General features: G+C 40.1%; 1 protein-coding gene across 1 annotated transcript in view; it reads right to left on the bottom strand.

Moving 5' to 3' along the window:
- Positions 1-18,623, bottom strand: part of PALLD (palladin, cytoskeletal associated protein) — a 343,422-nt gene that overhangs the window by 239,067 nt on the left and 85,732 nt on the right.

The following is an 18,623-nucleotide window of genomic DNA, read 5'->3' as shown; positions in this document are numbered from 1 at the left end:
TTTTTTTCAAGTTTTTTTTTTTAAGATTTATTTATTCATACAAGAACTGGGGTACAGGCCAGATGTGCAGGTGGGTGAGAAGATTCACCAGAGCCAGAGCAGGGAACAGAACAGGCAGACTGACTGAAATACACTGCTGAGGGGAGCAGCAGGTGAGACAGGAGAGGTCTGCCACGCCATGTGGGTAGCTCCCTGGCCGGCTAGGATCGAACCCACACTGCAGAGGCTGCGGTCAGCTTCACAGCGCTGCGCTCAACCGCTTGCACCACCAGGGAGGCCCTCACATCTCTTCAGATGTATCACCACAACCCACCCACTAGCAAGGCACCAATCGTTTTCTACTTTGTCTGAAAGGCATCATGGTACCTTGAGTGCTTGCTGTGTGGGCCTCACTAAGATATATTTCATGACCCTCCCACCTTTCTCATCTCTAGGAAGATGTGTGACAACAATTTTTTCTCTGAATTAGAAGATGCTTTAGCAATTAAAATGCCCTGGCCAAAGCAGAAGGAAAAATGGGGGGTGGCAGGTGGGCATGGGGTCAGTATCTGGTCATCCAGAGCACAGAAAATGGAGGCATTTCTTCAATGTCCTTTACTAAAACTGAACATTTTTGAAGTCTGAAATTTAGTTCAAACATCTAAGAAGTATAAATGTCTTACTAAAGACAATAGCCCTCCCTGGGGTCCTGTTGGGGTGTGTGGATGAGACTAAAGGGATAGATAAGTTTCTCTTACCTTTGGGGTGGCAGCTGTTAGAGGTGGCTAATGTTCCTGACATTTGGCTTTTTGTTTCTGTGTCCACTTTCTTGTGCTCCAAATGAGAACTATCTGGAAAGTTCCATGGAGCTTCAAAAATCAGGAGGGGGAGTGGTGATTCTCAATGTGTGTGGTCTGTATCGCACGTGTCTTTGAAAGTGGGTGGGGAAGCTGGTTGAAAATGCAAATTCCCTGATTTCCTGCTGAGTATTATTGAATTAGGATCTTTCTATCTGGAAACCATGACATTAACGTGTGTGTGTGTGTGTGTGTGTGTGTGTGTGTGTGTAAGTGTAAATGTTTTGAATATGTAATACATTCATACAATTTAAATAAAGGTATATATACTGCAGTAATTTTCCATGTGTCCAATTCCTACATCTCCTTACAGGTAAACCACAGATACTCCTTTTTGAGGGGTAGACTTTCAGGTTTCTTTATGCACGTACCTGCAGATACTCTTATTCTTTTTTCTTTATTTCTTAAAAATATGATTTGTAGAACCACTACTGTCCTATGTCTTAATCCCTCACTTAAACAGACTTCAGGATTTTTTTCTATATCAATTAGTCATTTGTTTGAAAACAAACACTTATTAAGCACTTATATGCTAAAAACTGTTCTATATGCTGGGGATACAGAAGTAGACAGAATTGACAAAACGTTCAGTTCCATTGCATTTATGTTTGGGTGGGGACACATAAAACAAACAATAAACATAATAAATAAGTAAATTATAGTTGTTATAATAAGAACAGAGAAAAATAGAGTAAGATAATGCAGACTGGGAATATCCAGTAAGATTTTTTTATTTAATTACTTTTTTTTAGTGAAGTAACATTGCATTATAGTATAATATAAATTTCAGGAGTTTCATCATTGAGAATCAACATGTGTATACATTCCGTTAAGTTCACTACTAGAAGTCTAATTTTTAATTTTAAATGGAATGGTCAGAAGTGGCCTTATTGAGAAAGTGAGATATATATATATATATATACATATATATATGAAAAGTCTTGACAGAGGTGAGGGAGTAAGTTTTGGAATTATTTGGGGAATATGATGATGCAGACAGCAGGACTCGCCTGTGCAAAGGCCCTGTGGTGGGAGTATGACTAGCATATTTGAGAATCAGTAAATAGGCCAGTGTGACTGGAGCAAAGCAAGTGAGGCAGAAAGTCATGAAGTCAGAGAGGCAAAAAGGGATCAGAACATGTAGGGTCTTGTAAATCAGTGTAAGGATTTTTACTTTTCTTCTTAAGGCAATAAGGAGCCAGGGAGGGTGTTGAGAAGAGGAGAGGCATGATACACTTTACATACCTATCACTACAGGCAGAACATACTCATGTTTAATGTTGCATAACATTCCTTTGGAGAAATGCACCACAATTTGTTTAATCAGGACCCCACTGAAAGACATTTGAGTTTTTCCCAATCATTTTGCTATTAAGCAATGTCACAAATTTCCACAAATGACGTTTTACGCTTGTGCAAGTCTATCTATGGTATTCGAATATTCCCACATGTGGAATTACTGGAGTTATGTATTTCTAACTTTGATAGACATAGCCCAATTGCCCTTCAAAGAGCTAAACCAATCGACACTCCCACTGACAATGTTGAATAGGGCTTGTTTCCCGAGGGCCGTGCCAACAGAGTGTGTAATCAAACTTTTGGTGTTTGCCAATCTGATAGGTGAAAAATGATGTCTCAAGATAGTTTTAACTTGCATTTCTCTGATTTTAAGTGAGGTTGAGCAACTTTTTAATATGTTTAAGAGCCAATGTTATTTCCTTTATTGTGGTCTATTTATGTTTTCTCCATATCCTACTCGGCCTTTTGCTTTCATTACAGATTTCTTGAAATTCCAAATATATTTGGGAGATTATCCCTTTGTGCTGTGACTTGGTTATCATTTTCGTGACATGCAGAAATTTCTAATTTTTATATAGTGGGAGTAAATATGCAGAAAGACCTTTTCTCATCTACTCTTATGATTTTATTTTTCACATTTAAATATTTGGTCCAGTTGTATTATAAGGGTTTAGATTATAAAGTACCTTAGTATGGATTCTGTTTAATTTTGCTCCAACTCATGATCCAGATGTCCCACTATCACTTAATAAAATAATTTAAGAAATGTTTGAATTGTGGTAAAAACAATAAATAATAAAAATTACCATGACCTCATTTTTTCAGTGTTTAGTTCAGAAATGTCAAGTATATTCACATTATTTTGAAATAGATCTCTAGAAATTTTTTTTTTTTTTTAAAAATGTTTAATTTAAATAATTCTTTTAGAAAGTATATAGTAATTGTCTTCTTTGGAGTCATATATTTCAGAGCATTTTGTTTTAGCAATTTCTAACAATTGAGAACGTAATTAAAAGTTTACGTATAACAACATAGTGAAAAGAAAATAATTCATTACAATCATATCAAAAAGAATTCAATATCTTGAAATAGACTTAACTGAAGATGAGAAAGACCAATATACCAAACACTGTAAGATATTGTTGAAGAAACAGAAGACACAAAGAACTGAAAAGATATTCTATTCTTTTTTTTTTTTTTTGCATTTCTTTTATTTTTTTTTATTTTTTTTTAATTTTTTTAAAAGATTTATTTATTTATTTATTTTTTTTTTTAATAAATTTTATTGTTATATTCCCCATACAATTGCAGCCCCCCCATTCTGACCCCAATCCCTCCCCTCCCACCCCCGCCCCCTAAAAGTGTCTCTGGTTCATAGTTTTTTGTTGATTTTGATTTTCACTTTCTTATAGTTATTCATTTTCCTGGTCCCTTATTTAAGTTTTCTAGATTCCTGCTATGAGTGAGACCATCCGGTATTTTTCTTTTCTTTTTGGCTTATTTCGCTGAGCATGATCCCTTCCAGCGCCATCCATGTTGCTGCAAATTGCATGTGTTTATCTTTTTTGAATGCTGAGTAATATTCCATGGTATATATGTACCACATCTTCTTGATCCAGTCATCTATTTTTGGGCATTTGGGTTGTTTCCAAAGCTTAGCTATTGTAAACAGTGCTGCTATAAACATAGGGGTGCAGGTGTTCTTTGGAATTGATGTTTCTGTGTCCTTTGGGTAAATACCTAGGAGTGGAATTGCTGGATCATATGGAAGCTCTATGTTTAGTAGGTCCAGAAATCTCCATACAGCTTTCCACAGTGGTTGGACCAGTTTGCACTCCCACCAACAGTGCAGAAGAGTTCCTTTTTCTCCACACCCTCGCCAACATTTGTTGTTGCTAGTTTTTTTAATATGTGCCATTCTCACTGGTGTAAGATGGTATCTCATGGTAGTTTTGATTTGCATTTCCCTGATGACAAGTGATGTTGAACATTTTTTCATATGCCTGTTGGCCATTTGCATTTCCTCTTCAGAGAAATTTCTTTTAAGCTCTTCTGCCCATTTTTTGACTGGATTATTTTCTTTGTTGTTGTTGAGTCTCATCAGCTCTTTGCAGATTTTTTGTGATCAGTCCTTTATCATTAGTGTTGGGTGCAAAAATGTTCTCCCAGTTGGTGGGGTTTCTCTTTGTTTTTGTTATTGTCTCTTTTGCTGTGCAAAAGCTCTTTAATTTGATGTAGTCCCAGCTGTTTATCTTTGCCTTCACTATCACTGCTTTGGGTGATGTGTCTGTAAAGATGTCTTTGATGTGCAAATCACGTAGTGTTTCGCCTATATTTCCTTCTATATATTTTATGGTTTCAGGTCTTATGTCTAGTTCTTTAATCCATTTTGAGTTGATTTTTGTGTATGGTGTGAGGTGGTGGTCAAGCTTCATTCTTTTGCATGTAGCGACCCAGTTTTCCCAGCACCATTTATTGAACAAACTTTCTTTGCTCCAATGCATATTCTTTGCTCCTTTGTCAAAGATTAGTTGACCATAAATCTGTGGGTTTATTTGGATTTCTATTCGATTCCATTGGTCTGTATGTCTCTTTTGTCCAATACCATGCAGTTTGATGATTATGGCTTTGTAGTATAGTTTGAAGTCTGGGAGTCTGATGCCTCCATTCCCTTCTTTTTTTTCAGGAGAGCTTTGGCTATTCGGGGTTTTTGGTGATTCCATATGAATTTCATCAATAATTGTTCTATTTCTTTGAAGAATGACATTGAAATTTTGATTGGAATAGCATTGAATCTGTATATTGCTTTTGGTAGGATGGCCATTTTAATAATGTTTATTCTTCCAATCCATGAGCAGGGACGTCTCTCCATTTCTTTGTGTCTTCTTCTATTTCTTTTAACAGTGTTTTATAGTTTTCTTTGTATAGGTCCTTTACCTCTTTGTTAGATTTTCCCAAATATTTGATTTTTTTGTTTCAATAACAAAAGGGATGGTCTTTTTGATTTCTTCTTCTTCAGATTTATTGTTTGTGTATAGGAAGGCTACTGACTTTTGCGTGTTGATTTTGTATCCTGCCACTTTACTGAACTGATTGATGAGTTGAATTAGCTTTCTGTGGAGTTTTTGGGTTCTCTATGTATAATATCATATCGTCTGCAAATAGTGATAGTTTGACTTCTTCTTTCCTATTTGGATTCCTTGGATGTCTTTCTCTTGTCTTATTGCCCTGGCTAGGACTTCCAGTATTATATTGAAAAGCAATGGTGAGAGTGGACATCCTTGTCTTGTTCCAGATCTTAATGGAATTGCTTTCAGCTTTTCACCATTGAGAATGATACTGGCTGTTGGCTTGTCATAGATGGCCTTTATGATGTTGAGGTATGTTCCTTGTATCCCCAGAATTTCAAGGGCTTTTATCATGAATGGGTGTTGCACTTGTCGAAAGCTTTCTCAGCATCTATTGATATATCATATGGTTTTTATATTTCTTTTTGTTGATGTGTTGGATAACGTTGATTGATTTTCGGATGTTAAACCATCCTTGTGCCCCTGGAATGAATCCAACTTGGTCGTGGTGAATTATCTTATGGATACATTGTTGGATTCTGATAGCTAAAATTTATTGAGGATTTTTGCATCAGTGTTCATTAGGGAGATTGGCCTGTAGTTTTCCTTTTTGTGTTGTCCTTGTTCGGTTTTGGTATTAGTGTAATGTTGGCTTCATAAAACGTGTTTGGTATTGTCCCTTCCTTCTCAATTTTTGGAAGAGTTTGTGAAGGATAGGCACTAATTCGTCTCTGAATGTTTGGTAGAATTCATTTGTAAATCCATCAGGTCCTGGGCTTTTGTTTTGGGGAGGTTTTTGATTACCATTTCAATTTCGCTAATTGTAATTGGTCTGTTTAGGTGTTCTATTTCTTCTTTATCTAGCTTTGGGTGATTGTAGAGTTGTAGGAATTTGTCCATCTCCTCTAGATTGTTAAACTTGTTTCCATATAACTGATCATAGTAGTTACTGATTATTCTTTTGATTTCTGCTGTGTCCGTTGTGATTTCTCCTCTTTCATTGATGATCCTGTTTATTTGTGCTTTCTCCCTTTTTTCCTTTGTGAGCCTGGCTAGGGTTTGTCTATTTTATTGATTTTTCAAAAACCAGCTCTTGGTTTCATTGATCTTTTGGATTGTTTTTTTAGTTCAATTTCATTTATTTCTGCTTTGGTTTTATTATTTCTTTTCTTCTACTGGTTTTGGTTTTTTTGTTGTTCTTTTTCTAGTCTTTGAGCTTCGAGATGAGGTTGTTTCTTTGCGTTCTTGATCTCTAGAAATTTTTAATCTCATGAAACTGGACCTCTATACCCATGAACAGCTCCCTATTTCTCCTCCTTCCCAGACCCTGGTAACCACCATTCTGCTTTCTGTTTCTATGCATTTGGCCACTTTAGATAACTCATGGAAGTGGAAAACATACAGGATTTGCCTTTTTATGACTGGCTTATTTCACATAGTATAATGGCCTTTAGGATCATCCATGTTGTGGCATGTGCGATGATTTCCTCTTTATAAAGGCTGGATAATATTTTAATATTATATTAAAGTTTATAATAATATTATAAACACTGTATGTTTAGACCACATTTTCTTTATCCCTGCCTTTCTCAATAGGCATTTGGATTGTTCATACATCTTTGTATATTAGGCATGCTATGGATCTTGGACTGAGAATGATGTATCTTATTATACTAAGGAAATATTAACTTATTCTTATTTTGTTGAGGGCTTTTGGTAAAGTATGATTATTAGCTTTAATCCAACTTTTTTTTTAGTATCTTTAGAAATAATCATACAATTTTCCTCCTTAGACCAGTTAATTCGATTGAATATTATAAATATTTTAGTAATGAACTACCCTTATATTCCTATAATAAACTCCACTTAGTTATAGTAATTATTTTTAAATGTACTGGTAGATGCTATTTGCTAATACTTTATATTTTTTGCACTGATATTCATAACTGAAATTTGGATATTTTTGCTTGTCTTATGGCATTGTGATCAAAGAATATTGTGTGTAATGTTTTCATCTTTTGGAGTTGCTTGACTTTGTGGTCCAAATTATGACCATTTTTCATGTGTTTTCTTGTTTACTTGAAAAAATAGTGTTTGTATTTTCAGAATACAGAGTAAAATAACACACCTTATTATTAATTATGTTATTGTCTTCCTTGAGCTTCAGATACTTTGACTTGATTTGTCATGGACTGAGAGGGTTTTCGTTTCTGTGTATATCTCCTTACATCTTCTGTAATATCTACTTTGTAAGGTGACTGCTATATTATTTGAAAATAAATACTCATAATTATTACAGATTCATTTTGAGCTTTATCACTTAGCATTATATAGTAGTTTTTTAAAAAAATTATATTTACTTGACTTGAATCCCACCCTACCTTACAGTAATTAATGTCTTAACCTACTTTCAGTTTCCTTTTTTTCTAATGTGTCTTCTCTTACTCTTTCTCACTTGTACTTGAATCACTTTGCTCTACTTGTGACTCTTACATTCAGAGCTTCATTCTGATACAGTCCACTGCCTTCATCCTTGCTCACCCTGTGCCTTTACCTATAGCTATAAGACAATGGATTTCCAACCCTTGCACCACCCCCTCTTGTCTTCTTCAGATGAGTTTCTCAACTCCAGGGAGGGAATTTTTTTTTTTCTTTGTGAGATAGCTTTGTGAGATTCGTTGTGAGATAGCTCCTAATACCAAGTTACTTACATGATTCCTCACATGCTATTTCATGAGTAAAATGTTAATATCTGTAATTTAGACTTATTTTTACAGTGTTTTTTTCAGGAGTCTATTATTTCTATGATAAAGATTGAGCTTTAGAGTGCTTATCTTGGTGGTGAAACAAATATCTAGTTGGACAACCTGACACATGATCTCTTTTGATCCACCCAGAACATTGTGTTAGGCAGAGGAGGTATCCTCCATAAGCAGGTAGAAGAGGTTGAGGTAAGATTTCTTAAAATTTATTTCCTCATCCTTTCTTACATAGTAGACAGACTATTCAGCTTGCTGGTACACTACAGAAAGGCCTTGAAGTGGTGAGAGATGTTGCTTCGGGTCTAAAGGATTGAAAGGACAGAGTTACAAATTAATGAGTAAAGTGAGAGTGTGTTAACCCTCTTCTGAAAAAGCTAACATTGTTGAAATGCTGGAGGGCTTACTTAAGGAGATGGTGAAATCTGCTTTTCTAGGGACACTTTAAAAATAAAAGATTCTCATCTATTTGGGACAGTATGAGTGTGGTCCTGCCCTGAGGCACGGGTGACTGAATAAACCTCCGGTGTCTCCTTCCTCTGGAATGCTCAAAAAGAACATCTCAGGGGTCCAGATGATTCATTTTCACACTGAGGCCCCAGAAGAATGATCTGACAGGAGATTGTTATCAATGATATTCAGATTTAAAGGCACAAAGTGGTTATGTTATGTAATAGGATGCTATCTAATGGAGCGTTAAGTAAGGACCCATTACAGCATAATAATGCTACTTCTCTTTGGGGTTAGGGACAAGAAGATTACAATCAACTTCAAATTGCATATGTTAAAAGAAACGTAAGAATTCATGCATTTCTTTTCCAGGTTTGAAAAAAAAAAAATGAGGGGAGTGAAATACATGGAAACCTTTCACAATGTGGCCCTTCAGAATGATTTTCTTCTTACCAGAAATTTACCAATTGTCCCAAGATTCAACAGCTGAATCAGGCCAGCTAGCAAGACATTGTTTGAGCAAGACTGGAATTCTGAACATTCTTAGAGGCTTCATAAAAATCCCAAAATGATGGACAAATGCTTATGCTGTGGTCATGCAAAGAAAAGCCCCCTCGTGATTCAGGATTGAGTTTGTTCACTTTATATTTATAGTATCCACACCAAAGGAATGTCAAATTTGGCATGGGAAGAGGACGGGGAAATTGGGGAAAGTGAAGAATGGAGAACAGGTTTTGTCTGATTGCCTGCAGCAGTGTGTGTGTGTGTGTGTGTGTGTGTGTGTGTGTGTGTGTGTGTGTGTGTCTTGACCTATAGCCTGTGGGGTAGGGGAAAAGGGAGTGTTTGATAGTTTTGTTTGTTTGTTTTTAAAGCAGAATCTTCTTCAGGTCTCTGGTGGGGGAGCAGGACTGTAAGCATTCTTTACTTTCCTTGTTAGCAGCACCATCTGTTTACAATGAAAGCTTGGCTTCCACTTTTTGGCCCAAATAAAAGCCCTAGGGTGCCCATATAAGTCAAACAGATGAAGCATGTGTTCACAGACCTGAAGAATCACCCTCTTTTGCCTGCACAGGGCTTTTATGACAGATTTACACACCGTCTTATCCTTACATAAATTCAGGGTGAGAAGCTTCTGAGAAGCAAAGGTGGGTCACAGGTCACTGGAATTCACAGCCCAGGCTGCTCGTCTGCCATCTTACGAAATGATGGAAACCTTGGGTCACACTTGCCAAGAGAGAGGTTGGCAAGTGGCAAAAGAGCCATTCCTTTCACCACTACTCATAAATTCTTATACATTTGGGACAAGGACTTACACACCAAAACAAGGAAATATGGAAATATAGTCTGCATAATTGCTAGAATTGGACCTGGATTTCAGACAAACAGACATTTTCCCATAAACAGCAAAGCATAAAGTAAGCAAACAAGAGAAAATTTTCTAGTATCAAAATATAAGAGTGGGCAGGGGGTGAAGACCTGATTTGTGCTGTGCCCAGGTGGTTGTCATAGCTCTCCACCTGGAAGATGGGGAATTTCTTCCTCTCCTCAGGAATAAACTCCAGATAAGGGTTTGGAGGACAATAACAACAATAAACAAACTATTCAGCTCTCAAACTTTTAATAGTGATGAGTAAAATTTCACATCACAGTGTTATTTGCATGTCATTAAATGCAGCAAGCATGGAACGCCTGGTTCTAAACTTCTAGAAGTTTATCAGTGGCTGGGAAAGAGAAAAAATAAATAAATAAACAATTTGCATTTGAAACAGCTGCAGAATAATTAGTATGTCCTTGCAAACTTGCATTTTGACGCTCAGTCTGTGTATCAGAATTAAATGGGTCTTGATAAAATGCAGATGTCCAGGCTCCACCACTTGGATCAGAATGGGTAGGCCCTGAGGACTTACATTTTAAACCAGCATCCTCAGTGAATCAACAGAAATGAACCTCAAAAGCTACTTGGGACTCGCTAGTCTAGAATATTACTTTGATTTAAAAAAACAACTGAGATGGGAGGAAAATAACATCTGCTGAGTTCTTACTACCTGTAGGCTTTGCATACACTAAGTTGTTTCATTCCGACACAAATACTGCAAGGCAGGCATCCACAGTTTAGTCAGGAATTTAGTGACGGCCTGCATCCAGAGTCTGGACTATTCTCTTGACAAGGCGCTGCCTTTTCCTGAGAGGCGAGAAAGTCAGGTTGTGAGGGTGTGGTGTGTGCTTGTCCCAGGGTCCTGCCCCTGAACCAGCCTCCATGTGGTCCCCAAAGTTTTCTAGCAAATGCAGATCTAATCATGACACAATACTGTGTCTATATTTCTCTGTGGCTTACTTTTTTTATGAACACTATAGTTAAAACATCCTTTTGGTTGGGTTCCCTGATTTTTTGCCCATTGGAGGACAATTGTTTTAGAACTGTCATTAATATAAAAAAGAAACAAATTATCATTAATCATGCCTGTTGTCTACACTGTTAGCATGGAACTAGGATTCAGTTAATTTTGCTCTATCATGACAGCAGGCTACATATTTTATCCACTTACCTCCTTGAACATTTATGCTATAAGTCAGGAAAATGGGGGTGGGGGGATGTATGAATTCATCACTACTATTGGAAAGGCCTGACTTGCATACTGATAGCTGATTAGGACTTATATTTTTCACTGGAGCACCATATTTGTTTGGTTAAGAGTTATAGCTGATGTTTAAAACATTTAGGGAAGACTAGGCTTCTGGAGTCCACCCTTTTAAGGAATTCATTAGCAACAAGGAGATTCAAAAGTGTCAGTGCAATCCTTCCAGACTTCTCAAACACTGTGTATGTAAGAGAACCCTGGAGCGGGTTATCCATACAGATGCCTTAGTTATTCTCATCCCTCAACGTTAATTCACCATAGAGCTAAACATGGTTCTACACAAAGATCCCCTCCTGTAATGTGACAAATAGCAGGCCCTAAAGTATCTCAACTCTACTGTCGCCAGTCCGATCTACGTCACTTCTTTCCAGCCCAGACAGCTGAAGAACCTACTGGCATATGCCCCCACAACAGCTGGGATCTTCAGATCTTCATTGAAGGGTGCAGATGGGCTTAAGTCATTCCCCTGTCTAAAACAATGAAGTGGTTGCCCATGGCAATTACATTAAAAATAAAAGTCATTGACATGCTCCATAGGAGATACATGAGGTAACCATGTCTCCAACTCCTCCATCTCTCTTCTGCATTCCAGTTTTCTTTCAACCTTGGTCCATATCAACTTGTTGTGCTGGTTTTCTACCATCCTTCAAGTGTTAGCCTTTATGTGCCCTATCTCTTCAGAAATCTTCCTCTATCATTAGACTCTGCTTTCTCACCACCAGTCTTTGTATGATGTGACTTTCCTCCAGAAGGGAGGACTCCATGAGCATGTTCATATCTGTAGCTCAGCACCCCGTGTACATCTGCCATAACCACAGTAGACGTTCACAAAGGAAGGGGCAGTGAAGGCCTGGTCATGGTTGGGAAGCCACCTTATGAAAAGCTACATACAGTGTCCTAAGTTTTCAGATTCACTGATGTAGAATTAAGAATATTCTAAAAATGATTGTTGCCTTCCAAAAACCTGAAAATGAATCTGAGAGCACATCCATGTGGAAAAAATCTGTGCAAAAATTTACAAAGACCTTGCAGATGATGCAACTGAGGATTTAAGCAATAGTGAAGCTTATGAGTAACAAATACATATTTCATATTGGCCAGTATTTATCTTGGAGAAAAGAACCCATTCCTGTGCCTGGGAAGAGGTGACAGGTAGCATTTTGGATCCGTGATGTTATCTATGAGCTTCAGCAGGACAGGGTGGTCCCCCTTGCCATCTACTTCCTCCATATTTAGAAGAGATTTCTGCACCTCTCCCTAATATTCAAGTATGACTGTTCTTTCAAAACCCTTTCTTTCTGCATAATCAAAGGGATAAAATAGGGACTAAAGTGTGAAAGTACCTGAAAGATTTTTGAGATGCACTGTCATGTTGTTCTGGTGAATTACCTGTAAGAGTGTGGCCTTTACTGTTTTATAAATTTAGCAACTAGAGATGCACAAAGCTTCTATTCCCAAATCCTCCACAAAGCATAAGTTCCTGTGCACAGAGCAAACTTACTTTGAGGAGTTCCTGCTACCCCAGGCATGTAACACAGGGTCTGAATGTCATAAAACCATGCAGAGCTCCAGCTTTTTATAATTTGTATGTGTGTTTACATGATTATTTCATTCACTCATCCCAGTTATCCTGTGAAGTACACATCACAACCTCTATCCTACAGAAAAAAGAAACTGAGGCAAGAGTTTGACTTGGTTGACATGATTCAGCCCATAAAATATCCGCAGTGCTAACTCCCTTTTTGGAGATCTCTCTCATTTCCCTCCCCTATTCTCTTAGAATTACTCTCTTTTCTTCCCTAAGAACAATATAGAACTTAACTGATGATTTCTTTGCATTGCATCACAACAGTAAGGCCTTCATTCAAAATCCTATCTGAAAATCTGTCTTTCTCCTGTCAAAACTCAATACCTTACCAAATTAATTTTTCAAGAAGAAGGTTGGTCTATAGTGTAGGTGGTAGAGGAAACTAAATATGTATAAATGTGTATAGACACACACATACATTGTATATATGTGTGTGTTCATGTGTGTGTGTTCATGTGTGTGTGTCTGTGTGTGTATGTGTGTATAAAGCACTTGCCTTTGATAGTGCAGAACAATGAAGTTTGACGGAGTTGGGCAGCTTTCCACAGGACACATAGTCAGTGAGTCTGACTCTCCCTGTAGTATTTGCTTTGACCTCATTATAGTCTTTCTTGAACTCTGATGATTGTACAAAGTTGCAGAGCCACCTGCACCTTGATCAGCTCACACTCCTGCTTTGGTAACCCCCTAGAGCTAAAATATATGAATCCAAAGTGAGGGAACCTATTCCCAAACCCATTTCCCCACAGCTGATTGCTGGCTTATACAAAATCAGCTTATCGAGAATGGGCATGTGTTATGGGGGTAAGCAGACTGTTCATCTTGATGTCGCAGCTTTAGGATTAGGTTCAGCAGCATATAACAGCTACTCGATCTCACCTCCCAACTAAAAAACAAAGCAAACCACAAGAGCAAATGGCTAGTGAATGAAGCCACAGGCATTTATTTCTGTATCACATATGAGAGATTTTGGGAGCTCAGGCTCATTAGCTCATGGTCATCAGGGATTCTGGGTTCTTCAATTTTGCTGTTCTGCCCTTGTCAGCATGTGGCCTCTTTTCTAAGATGGCTGCTTGAGTGCCAGTCATCAGGTCCCTGCTCCAGTAAGAAGGAAGAAGGAAGGAAGAAGGAAGATGCAGGTGAGAAAGACAAAGGGCAAGTGGCCATAGCTCTTCTGTGTGGATTTAGTCAGACCACAGTCTAGTGCTTGGGAGACACGTGCCAGGCTGAAACTCCAGTGAACGGAGTAAGACGAACTGGCATTGGAGCAGCTGTCCTGCCACTGTCTCTATTCTACACACTCCGTGACACCCATGGCAGCCATTCCCTAAACTTCAGGACCCTAAAGAATTACTTGGGAAGCTTGTTAAAAATTTAGTTTTTTGGCGCCTCTGATGAAAAATCTGATTTAGTAGATTTGGATGGAGTGCAGTCATCTTCATTTCTCTCAAGCAGCCTACCTCCTCAGTCAGGTGATTTTGATGCACATACTTAGAGGCACCCACATTAATTACCATATGGGGTTCTAATCAGAAACCAGGAGACAGAGTAAAGGCTATGATGAAATGTGGTGAACTCAGTTAAGAAAACCCCATTTGTTTTCTCTCCAGTAAAATCACACCATGATCTGCTCTGCATCTCTAGCACTTGCAGTGGAGTTTCCCTACTGAAGACAAACGCCAGGAAATGACCCTTGGTAAGAAAAGAAGATGAAATCAACAACTATGCTTTTAATTCTGTGACCGACCCTACTTTGAAGACATGTTGAATGTTTTTCAAATTTGGTACTCATTCTTTTTTTTTTTTAAGATTTATTTATTTTTATACAAGAGCTGGGGTACAGGCCAGAGGCGCAGGAGGGTGAGAGAATTCACCAGAGGCAGAGCAGGGAGCAGAACAGGCGGACAACAGAAATACACTGCTGAGGGGAGCAGCGGTCACAACAAGAGAGGTCTGCCCCACCATGTGGATATCTCCGTGGCCAGCCAGGATTGAACCCGCACCGCAGAGGCTGCGGACAGCTTCACAGCGCGGCGCTCAACCCGCTGCGCCACCGGGGAGGACTTTGGTACTCGTTCTTAATGTTGATTTTTTTTTTATCCTTAAGGCCTGAAATGAGAAAAGGTTATCTCAAAAATGCACACAGGGCCTCCCTGGTGGCACAGGGGTTAAAGACACAGCACTATGAAGCTATCGTCAGCCACTGCAGCACGAGTTAGATCCTGGCCAGCCAGGTAGCAACCTACATGGTGCAGCAGACCTCTCCTGTCTTCCCTGCTGCTCCCCTCAGCAGTGTATTACAGTAGATCTGCCCGTTCTGCTCCCCACTCTCTCGGGTGAAGCCTCTCACGCACACCCTGCACCTCTGGCTTATACCCCAGTTCCTGTATGCATAAATAAATAAATCTTTTTTTAAAATGCACACAATTTAGAATCCCGTATCCACATGATTTAAACAAAACAAGTTAGAAAGGAGAGTGAAGAGTGTACAAAATGAAGGCAGAATATCTATGGCTACAGAGTCTCCGGACACAAAGTTGAGGTCAACTACTTAAAACATGAACCAGTTTAAACTCACAGCCAAAATGAGTATGTCAACAATAGACAGAAGTTGTGCCCACAGCAAAACTCAAAGACTGGATGGGGGTAAATAAGTTAATCAGGCTGTTTACACCACTAGCCTCTGTGGCTATCACCTGTGGCCTTGATTGTGTTAACGCAGAAGACCCGAGGGTATGGGATGTGCATGCCTGATTGTGGACACCTGGAGCATGGGTGTGTGCGCATGTGCAAGTGTGCACTCCTGTGCCTAGGAGGGAGGGGACAAAAAGATGGCATCACCCTGGGGGAGGGGAGCTCAAGTGCTGTCTCTCTGCTCATTTGTTTCCCCTGCCAACTATTAAAACCTGTGAAGGGCCTCCCTGGTGGCGCAGGCAGTTGAGCGCTGCACTGTGAAGCTGTCCGCAGCCTCTGGAGGGCGGGTTTGATCCCGGCTGACTCTGGAGCTACCCACATGGCACAGCAGACCTCTCCTGTCATGACTGCTGCTCCCCTCAGCAGTGTATTTCAGTTGCTCTGCCTGTTCTGTTCCCCACTCTGTCTCTGGTGAATGCTCTCACCCTCCCGCACATCTGACCTGTACCCCGGTTCTTGCATAAAAATAAAATAAATCTTTAAAAAAAAAAACCTGTGAAGATCACACTAAGGGCTCCAAAGTTCTCTTTTTTTTTTTTTTAAAAATAGCTTAGGTTTTATTTATTTATTTATTTTATTAGAGGCATGTTATTTTATTTTATTTATTTATTTGTTTGTTTTGTTTATTCATGCACTGGGTACAGTCAGAAGCGCGGGAGGGCGAGAGAATTCACCAGAGCCAGAGCGGGGAGCAGAGCAGGCAGACGGACCCAAGTACACTGCTGAGGGGAGCAGCGGGCGGCAGGATAGGTCTGCGTGCCATGTGGGACCCTCCTCTGGTGGCCGGGGAGCAGCCGGGGATCGAACCAGCGCCGCAGAGGCTGTGGGCAGCTTCGCAACCCAGCGCTCAACGACTGCGCCACCGGGGAGGCCCTCCAAAGTTCTCTTTTAAACTGTTAGAGCCCGTGGTGAAATGTCAGGGACTGGGATGGTTGCACAACACTAAAAAACAAACAAACAAACAAAAACAGAAAAAATGCAGGAACACTATCATTCCTTCCTTAACAATCACATCATGAATAGCCTTTCCCAGTTAGCACCAAACTCTTTTCATCCATCACCCGAGGCAGAGACCTCATACACCGACTGGGACATGCTCCTCATTTGACCCCAGGGAAGTGATTTCATACAAGCGTGGCTGCGGCTGCTGTTTTTCAGAGTCAGTCACAGGTGGGATCCAGAACTGACATGCAGTGCTTTGGTGACTCACACCCCCAGGTACTGCTCGAGGACTACAAGCACCCCCGCTGGCTGGGGGTGCAGCAGCCCCAGGATGGACCATGGCTCTCGCTGGCCTTCAGATGTCATCTCAGATGTCTCTCGGTCTCACCTCAGTTGGACGATGGAGCCCAGGGCTCTGCTCTGTCTACCGCTGGTGGAGCTGGCAAGGCGTAGCTCCACCTGCTTTTGATTTTCTAGAGCGAATGAGTCTAAAAAACAAAACCTAATCCAACGAGGAATGTAAATCCAGTGTCTTTTTTTTTTTTTTTAATAGAGGCATGTTTTATTTATTTATTTATTTGATGGTTTGTTTATACATGCACTGGGTACAGTCAGAAGCGCGGGAGGGTGAGAGAATTCACCAGAGCCAGAGTGGGGAGCAGAGCAGGCAGAAGAACCGAAGTAGACTGCTGAGGGGAGCAGCGGGCGGCAGGAGAGGTCTGCGCGCCATGTGGGACCCTCCTCTGGTGGCCGGGGAGCAGCCGGGGATCGAACTGGCACCGCAGAGGCTGCGGGCAGCTTCGCAACCCAGCGCTCAACCGCTGCGCCACTGGGGAGGCCCCTAAATCCAGTGTCTTTGTGCCCTGTTGAAATGTAATGTCAGTACTTAAAAATTCCTTTTGCCACTAAATGGACTCAGGCCAGATGCTGACACTCAGACCCCCAGGTCTGTTCCTGTCTTTGTGAAACTGTAAGAGGACGTCTTCATGATCACCAAAAGTATGAGAATAAAGATAAATCATTTTTTCCTTGTCTGATACATGAATCCTTTGTGGCATAGGACACAGTGTAGGTTTTTTTTTTTTTTTTAATCATGTCTTTATTTCCATGATGTTTGGACAAAAAGTGTGCAAAACTGCATCATGAGTATGATTTCAATTCTCAATGAATTTTATATGAATTTTAAAAAGTAATGTTTTAAAAGAGCTTTTTCAATTTACTGTCTTTCCTAGGCATTAGGACAAAAGTACTCAAAAGATGCGTTATTAGAAATAGGAGCCAAGTCCTGTAGAGAGCAGTCCATTTTCTTGGTCAATGCTTTTAATCATGCAACCCCAATCAATCAGCCTCTTGACAGCCATGCACAGTGCCTACTGGCTCCGCGACCGCTCACGCTGGGGGCATCTTGCCACATCATGCTTCGCACACCCATCTATGGGCGGTATTACCATGGCTGCTTGTTCTCCATGTATTCGAATAGCATTTTGAAACAGCACTGTCCCACACAGATGTGGCTTCCCCACAGCGCTGCTGAGGAACACATGTTTTGGGGAAGAAGGCCTTTGTTAGCTAGTAGCATTGATTTCAGTCCATTGTGCTTTTGGTACGGTTTTCAGCCTTAGGTTCCTTTCTTCTTACTAAAAACGTTGTTAATAGTGACAAATATACCTACATTAGTGGACAGAAGAGGGACTCAACACATCTGGGGGTTTAGCTGCACAGTGAGAGTCCACTATACAAAAACAAAGGCAAACGGAGACCATTTAACCAACAAACGATTGTAAAAGCACGTGCGGTACTTACACAGGGGCTTTCCCGCAGCTCCATTTGTTTATTGCTGCTTTATGGCTTTCCAAACTGGAGAAAGCTATTTCAAACATGCGTGATACACATACGAGCACTTTCCAGAGAAGACAAAACTTCGGCAAGAACTGGGGTGTAGGCCAGAGGTGCAGGGGAGTGAGAGGGTTCACCAGAGAAAGTGGGGAGCAGTACAGGCAGATCTACTGAAACACACTGCTGAGGGGAGCAGCGGGCGAGACAGAAGAGGTCTGCCGCGCCATGTGGGTAGCTCCCTGGCTGGTTGGGGGGTACTGCAGTGTCTGGCCATAGCCTGATAGTGCCGTGTCTTTAACTCCTGCGCCACCAGGGAGGCCCGCTATCATTCCTTTTTAAATATGACGAACAGAGTGCACAGAGTCTTTTTAATAACATTGAAGTCCAGGATTTTTAAGAAAAAAAGATGAAGACCAATGCCATGCTTCTCTGAGAGAAAAAAGATGACAAGAGACAGAAACCAATCCAAGAGGTAAAGAGACTTTTCATTTTTCTTCATGAGACCAGAGTCT

The sequence above is a fragment of the Talpa occidentalis genome, unplaced genomic scaffold (assembly GCF_014898055.3).
Source record: "Talpa occidentalis isolate TD23 unplaced genomic scaffold, MPIMG_talOcc4v2.1 talOcc4.4, whole genome shotgun sequence".
In the NCBI taxonomy this organism is placed as follows: domain Eukaryota; kingdom Metazoa; phylum Chordata; class Mammalia; order Eulipotyphla; family Talpidae; genus Talpa; species Talpa occidentalis.
Note: the sequence above shows the minus strand (reverse complement) of the source record. Positions and strands in the feature narration are given on the sequence as shown.